Source organism: Phocoena sinus, chromosome 18, assembly GCF_008692025.1.
Source record: "Phocoena sinus isolate mPhoSin1 chromosome 18, mPhoSin1.pri, whole genome shotgun sequence".
NCBI classification, from domain to species: Eukaryota; Metazoa; Chordata; class Mammalia; order Artiodactyla; family Phocoenidae; genus Phocoena; species Phocoena sinus.
Window position 1 is genome coordinate 24,469,920 of NC_045780.1, and position 8,195 is coordinate 24,478,114.

At 41.9% G+C, this 8,195-nt stretch overlaps 1 protein-coding gene across 3 annotated transcripts in view; it reads right to left on the reverse strand.

Annotated features, from left to right (window-relative positions):
* The window catches only part of AKAP11 (A-kinase anchoring protein 11), a 48,396-nt gene extending 40,401 nt beyond the window's left edge, over window positions 1-7,995 (reverse strand). For 2 of the 3 annotated variants that reach the window (XM_032611048.1, XM_032611046.1), the window contains exon 1: window positions 7,735-7,859. The gene's annotated coding sequence lies outside the window, so the exon portion shown is untranslated. Of the gene's footprint in view, window positions 1-7,734; window positions 7,860-7,954 lie in introns of those variants that run through there. The other variant, XM_032611047.1, reaches the window with a different exon arrangement.
* Between the last annotated feature and the right edge of the window lie 200 nt (window positions 7,996-8,195).

Below are 8,195 nucleotides of genomic sequence, written 5' to 3' on the forward strand. Positions count from 1 at the left end.
ACTGACACTCATGTGTGTGCTTGTACAGGTCTAGGAAATACTATGATAGATACAGACTAAACTCATGATAGTGGCCACTTGTGACAACTAGGATTTTTTTTAATGTCATAAAATATCAAATACCTATAATATAGAAAGATGATAGATTATTAAATAAAATAAGGCAGGTTCCAGCATGTTCACATTATCCCATTTTGTGTAAAACCTCTATGACTACATGTGTGCATTTATATAATACATGCAATATAAAAGAGAACATACACTAGATGGGTATAAACATTGGCTTTATCTGGGTAGATGCAATTATGTGTTTCTAGATGTGGCTAAATTCTTTTATAGTAGGAAAAATATTTCCAAAGTCTTTCCTCTCCTCTCCTCTGGCCTAAGTATTCAGGTCAGCATCATATATTTCTTGATCTTTTTTTTTACCATGAGCTAACGGAGCCAAGGACTCTCTGAAATTCCTTCCTAGTCCTCTATCGACAATACTGTCCTATTTTGACCCTCCTCCTCCTCCTGCACTAGTTCTCTGACTTCAGTACCTGTATGGATCAGCTTAAATCTATTACCCCCCTCCAACAAGATCTGAATTCAGGAAGTCTACATGGAACACAGAAATCTGTATCTTTTACAAGTACCCTATGTGGTTTCTGACTGAGAAACAGCTGTCTATCTATCTCTTTAGCCATTACATTAGTCTCCTTCCAAAATTATTTCATAACTCGTTACTCAATGACTAATAATTCTAACCTCCTCTTTGGTACTCATTTTATTTAGTCTTCCAAGGATATTTTGTTTCTACCTCTGGTTTAACTATGCAAATAACTCCCCAACATATATCTCCAGTTCAGTTCTTGCACCTGAGTTTCAGTTCCTTATACCCAATTTTTATTAGATACTTCCAAGTAAATATCCCAGTTACTCCAAAATTAGCATGTTCAAAAACTGAATAAAACTTTCCTCTCTAAACAATCTCCTCCTGTTTTCTCTGTATCAGTAACACCCAGTAAACCAGTCAAGCCAGTAGGTCTTTCCCTCAGTCACTACTGACCATCACATCTAGTCAATAACCAAACCCTAACCCATCATCCTCCTAAACTTCCCTCAGATGTACCCTCTCCTCCATCAGCTGAACTGCTACTTACTCTTCACACATCAGTTCACGGACCTCCCTTCTTGAGAACGTTTGGCTCATCTCCTGTATCCCTCCTTGCCGGAACAAGTAGCCACCTCCTTTATGTCCCCACAGTGGTTTGTCCTTTATTCCTTTGATGCCATTGTTTGCATGCTTCCCTCCTTTTGTGAGTTTTGAAGACAAGTGTTTTTTATTGTATTTGTATTCTAGCACAGTGAGCATTCAAACGTCCGCTGAATAAATAAAAAGCAATTATTTTTAAAGAGCAAAGCTGACCTTTAAATGTTGGAATGGACACTTCTACATTTAATGAATTATTTGTGAAAATATAATTAAAAGTTTCCAATAATTTCTACTTTTATAATATTTATAATAAATGCTCCAAGTACATATTTTGGCCAAATCCCAAATGTCCAAGTGTTAAAAATATTCTGTTGAATATAACTAAACAGGGCAAAATATATGAAACATTGCTTTTCAAACATCAGACGAGAGACAACGCAAGACTATGATCCCTGAGAGAAGAGAAACACTTCCAGGTCACGACACAAGGAGAGGAAAGCTAAGCAGTCTGCAGTCTCACCGAGCTGCAGAAACAGAGGTCGTAGTTTGGGAAGGCCAAGGTGGTTAGAACTTGCAGGGCAGATATACTGGAGGGAGAGCTCAGAAAGAGTGAGAGCTTTAGAGATCTGCAGGTGGGCTTCCCTAGGGTCCCTGACCGAATGCTGATCTGTGCCGAGTAGCTGAGGTTGGGGAAATAACTACTAGAGAGCAGTAGGCCAAAAAATACCTGGAGCCAGACAGGGCTTGGGAACAGTCCGCATTCCCACCAACCAGAGTGGGAAAACTTTGTAATGTATCAGGTAATGGATGGACTCCTCAGAAGGGAATTGCTTTAGTTGAGGAACTAAGTCAGCCCTACGCGGAAGGCTGTTCTGGACTCACCCTAACAAAGCTTAAAGGCGAGCCTCAAAACAACCCAACAGATTCCAAATAACCGACCTATTAACCCCAACTAAATCCAACACTCCTAAGGATTACAACAAAACTGAGCGAGCTATAGCATAGAATTCAATGACTGGCACACAGTCAAAAATTATCAGGTATACAACAGGGGAGAAAAATATGACCCATAAGCAGGAGGAAATAAGTCACTAAGTGCAGATCCAGAAACGACAGAGATGATGGAATGAACAGAAAAGATGTTAAAACTATATTATTGGAACAAATGTGTTCCATACATTTAAGAAGGGAGAGGAATGATAAGGAAAGAAACAGAAGAGGGAAGACACTCAAATTGAACTTCTAGAGATGAAAATAAAATACATACCAGATGCAATTAATAACAGATTAGATACTGGAAGAGAAAAGTTCAGTGAATTTAAAGATATAGCAATAGAAACTACCCAAAATGCTGCACAGAGAAACTTAAAAACAAGCAAAGCAGCATCGATGACCCACTGTAAAAGGTGAATAACTGGAATCCTAAAAAGTGTGTGTGGGGGGGCAAGGGGGCAATATATGAAGACAAAATGGCTCAGAATTTCCCAAAGTTGATGAAAACCAAAAACTGATAGATGCAAGGAAGATTAACAAACCCTAAGAAAAATAAACACGAGGAAGACCACACCAATATACATCATAACCAAATTTCTGAAAACCAGTGATACAGAGAAAAATCTTAAAAGCAACCAGACAGAAAAGTACACATTACATACAGAAGAACAGAGACAGACAACAAATTTCTTATCAGAAACTATGCCAAACCATAAAACAAGACAATGGAGCAACATCTAAAAAGAGTGTCAACCCAGATATCCATACCCAAATATCTTTCAAAAATTAAGGCAAAATAATTTGAACTAAAAGAAGCTGTGAGAATTCATCACCAGCCAACCATCACTAGAATCACTGTTTAAAACAAAAAAGAAAAAATTCCACAGGCAAAAGAAAAACAATACCTGATGGAAATTTGGGTCTAAGCTAAGGGTAATACCTCAGAGTCAATATGAGGGTAATAGAAAAAAATATTTTCTCCTTTTTTAATTCCTTAAAGAATAACTTTAAACTGAAAATAACAATGTAATATGGGGTTTAGAAGTAAAGTGTATGATAAAATAACACACAGCATGTGGTGTGCTGGAATTGAAAAAACACTGTCCCTACACTATACAAGAAGTGATATTGCTAAGTTACCTTGTAAACCCCAGAGCAACCATCACAAACCAGAATAATAAGCAAACCTAATAAGCAAACAGTGGTGTAAAGGGGATGCTATCCCTTTTTTGCAGATAAGGAAGCTGAGGCTCATCTTCATAGGATGGCTATGAGAATGCAATTAAATAATACATTTAAAAACAGTACCTCATATAGAAGGAACTGAAATGTTAGCTTCTTCCTTGGGTACAGACCTGCTGTTTAACTTATAAAATCTAAAAATACCACAGCTATCAGTTACTACTTTGTCTTTCAAAACAATAGTCGATCATGTAAAAAAGATGTGACTGTAACCTAATTGATTATCTATTAAGATGTTTGCTTCTCTATAGTTTCCTGTATACCAACAATAAACACAACTTTTAAAAAAAAAACCCTAAAATATTGAGGCTGTGCTTTCAATGTGAATATGCTTCCTAGAAGGTAGGGTAATAGTGTTCTTAACCTTATGCATAACTCCCACCTACAAGATTATATATTGCTGAAAAGGCCTTTAAGCAGCTCTTGCAAATAGTAATAAGGCTCTATCCTAAGCTGCCAGCAGCAGGAATGAGTGAACGGATCTGCTTTGTAGATGGTCCCGTGCTCGGCACAGAGGAGACATTCTAAAAGCCTGTGCAGAACTTATTAACCGACAGAATACATGAGGCATAAAAACAGGAAGAGTGTGGAAGATAATTTCTAGGTTTCACGCTTGGGGAGCTAGAAGAAATAACTGGCAGACAGCATTATTTTATGTCAAGGTACTATCCAAAGGGCACCCTAAAAAATACATTCAGTTGGCGCGGTGAGAGCTAGAGATGTTACTCTAGGAATCGTGCGCATATCCAGAGCTTGAAAGCTGATCCTAGAGACAGGGAAAAAACAGAGGATCAAGAGAATCTAAGAGGACAACCACGATAAAGGGTTCCCGGCAGGTAAACAAAGAACCACAAGTAAGTGGCAGTCAAAGCAGGTGAGGTAGAGATTCAAAATTTAGGTGTCACTGAAGTCAAGAAACGGTTTTAAGTATGGAGTGGTCAGCAGTAGACTTGTAAACTCCTGAGGGCAGGAATGATATCCTTCCTTCTCCAAACGCTGCAGGAGTCCACGCCACAGGACCCGCCACACAGCTTGCCCTCAGTCACAGTCACGCCATGTTTTTCACAACAGAAGGTGCTGTTATTACACCCATTTTACACGTAAGAAAACTGAGGCACAAAACATTTACATAATTTGCCCTCACACACCTAGGAGAATCTGTCCTGAAGGAGATCATTGCTGAGAGCAAATTTAGCGCAGTACTAGGGAAAAACTCAAAACTGCAGGATGTTAGAAGTACACCAGAAGTACCCACCTTTTCTCCCCTTGTTCACACCCCCTGCACTAGAGAACCTGCAGTACCCAGTGTGAAAAAGTACAAACTGTGAGACACACCTACATCTCCTCCCCCACCCGTTTTCCCATTTCCATCTTCCCCCACCCTCAGCCAACTGGACTACAAGTAGGTACCTGACCAACTGAAGTATCTCTCCAGAAATTTCAGAATTAAGATATGGAGATATTTGTTGAGAACCATGCTACAAAATCAAAATATCTTGTGTTGTCACCACAGCAAACCAAAGTTTCATGCAAACCAAAGGTATGGGGAAGCAGAAACCAAGAGCTTTAAAGAGAGTCAATCTGAAAGAAACTGTAACAGACATTACAGAGTCCTAGAGACACAAGACTATGTCATGTGTTTTCAGAGAAAAACTGGCAGAGTAACTGCCTCAAGATGTTCTGGTTTCCAGGACGCTGAGCTGGGCTTCAGAGGCAGTCCTGCAACTGTAGGACAAACGCCCTTTTTAAGTAAGTTAATTCAAATGGTTTCTGTTCCTTGCAGCCAAATAATCTCAAGACATCAGAAGAGGTCAAAGAAAAACACTGGGTAAGCAGTCACTATGTGCTTCACAGTAACTTTGAGGTTTTTAGCTCTCCTATCAGGGATGAAGAAAAAGAGCTCCACTAACATCAAGGAACAGATCTGCTGGACTCCCAAACACAAACTCTTTTACACGGTACCTCATTTTCATTCACATAACATCCAATCCATTCCAAGCCTCTATGCCATTTATCTTATTTTTTTCCCCATGAAACATTCTCATATTAATCCAAAAATGTTAACTTTTCTTCTGTCCAGTCTCTAACCTATACATTTCAAATGCCTTTATGCTAGTATTTTATAATAAAATAAACTTGTATATATATAAAGATGAGTGGCAGATCTGTTTGGTTTGTTCTTAAATTGATGAAGTGTTTTTGTCTCCTTGTTTTACCAGTTTATACACCCTTAACTCAAGCCCAGGCCAGCTTAGATCTTTTCCTGACCTGTCCCACCCCTCATTTCCTCCAAATGGCTGATTTTACTACTAAAATTCAAGCCACTTAACAGAAAAAGGATAATTCAGCTTACCTAAATATTTATCCTTCCCCAAGTGACTTCAATTACTTTTCAAAGGCACTATGAAACAAGTATCTACATCCTAAGCTTGAAACCCTTGCCAAACGGTGATAAAGACCAGCAAAAAATTCCGGTTTTCTGTCCCCGAGAATCAGTTTGCCAAGATGAAATGGCAGAGAACTTCTTAACTCTATAACAGGTCTCTTTCGCCCATTCTCAAAAAGACACTGCTGAAGTTTTTCACATTTTCTCCAAGTATAGACAGCTCCACTGCCTATTTATAACTAGAAATTTTCCTAAGAATAACCTAAAATGTATCATCTGATTTGGTTTGATTTACTTTCCCAGACATTAAATTCCTGGAATTTTTTTTAATTAAAAAAAGAAAAACAACTTAAACGTACTATCCTTTTACCAGCCTCAAAAGGCAAAGGAAGACTTCTTCAGCTTCTAGACTTATCCCAGGAGTTCAGAAGCCAGAGAATTTCTCACTGTGGTTCAGGGACTTCGGCAAGTCCCATATCCTCAACAGCTGGGAAATATCATTAGCCTGGAGGTAAACCACTAGGCCCTTATTAGTAGTGCAGCTATGTGGGTACAGACACTCATCACTACAAGTTCTGCCTGGGAATCCATTTGTTCTGACTGCCTTACATTCTCTGATCACTTATAAACTGTTAGTCACAGCTACAACTAACAGTGAAATTCACTGTCAACCTTTGGGTCAGTTCTGCCAGAAGGACCATAAATAAGTATGCATAACCAGCATACTAACTGAAAAACGTGACTGTGTATATAAAATGATTCATTAAATGGCACTATTTTAGCTAACACTGATTGTGCTAGGAACTGTGCTGCCATTTATCCTAAAATCATAAATAATAATAACACGTTAAAATCCTCTTTGCATTGCTGAGTACCCTAAATTTTCTGAGTACTCTATATTTTCTATTTCCAGACATATCAAAATCAGTATCAATCAATATAACATCCTTAACGAGGTGGAAATAAGGTAGGGAAAGCTTATGAGTTTTGCAACGGGCTGAAGAATTACAAAGCTGAAAAGAGAACCAGAATTTTTAACTACAATCTGCACTAAAGCCATTAGGTATGTACCTCAGCAGTATTTCTCACCCTGAAATTTCCTTAGCATCTTAAGCTAAACCACCTCCAGTTTAATAAGGTCTCCGAGGAGGGAAAGCAGAACTGTTACCACGTCATACCACTGTGGTTTAGGTTCTACTGCCACTGCCATTTTACCAACGTTTTTAATACTTTGGTCACATACACTTTTTTTAATAAAGCAGTTTAAGTGCCTGGAATAAAAAAGTACACCCAATCCATTCGGAACATTGATGGCCAGCATTTGAGCCATGTAACAGCGTTGAAGAAAATCTGACAGCAAATCCAAATCAAAACACTCCGAGGAGCTGCTGGACGCTTTCCGTTTCTGTCACAAGATTTGGTTTGTGCCTGGTTCCAGGGCTCAAGGGTTCTGACAGTGAAGGATGCTGTTCGAGGACAAAGTGCAATGTCCTCCTCCTCCATATGCTCCTGTGCGCGCACCACGAACACAAACTAAGCATACGCAGCAGCACGCACGGAGCGGACCCGGCTCTGAAGACCACCCTGGGGATGGAAACTAAGCTTGTCATCCAAGGGGGATGCTGCTCCGCCGCCACACTCGGATCCCTGGAAGACCCATCTCCAGCCCGAGGACACCCCTCCCCCACGGCCCGGTGCCTCGAGCTTCCTACCTCCGCCCCGCTCCTCCCGCCCTCCTCCCACCGCCGTACGAAGGCGCAGCTCTGGGCAGCTCCGAAGTCGGGCAGGGACTGCGGGTAGACGGAGGGGCTGCGGCGCCCGAGCCAGGCCGCTATATCCACCGCGGCCCTACACCCCGCCTCCACCCCAGCCAACGGCGCTGCTCACGCCGCGGGCGGATCCGCGCCCGGCTCACCTGGGGGCCGCAGCCTCCACAGCTCACAGGCATGTCACCGGCCCGCAACGACCAGCCGCACGAGCTGCAGAGCAGGCGGGCGCCCACTCCCGCAGCGGCCCCCCAGCCCTCCCCCCCCTCCCCGCCCCGCGGCCCGCCCCCGGCCGGCCCACCCCCGGCTTCCGCCGCAGCAACTCCAGCCCGCAACACCTCCTAGTCCTCACGCCTCCCACTCACTCACGCGAGAGGGTGGCACGCCTCTCGCGAGAAGAACCCCGCGCCAAAGCCCGCGCAAAAGTGGGTGGGCTTTTTTAAAAAGGAAAAAAGGAACAGGAAAAACCTTCCCACGTGCTCCAGGGCAGCTAGCAGGACCGCCCCGCGCATCATGTGACCACGCCCAGCTGCCCCTCATTGGCCAGAATCCGCTGGGCCAGGGGAGCTTTAAACTCGAGGCTGACCTTCGAACCTGCTGCAGACGTCTT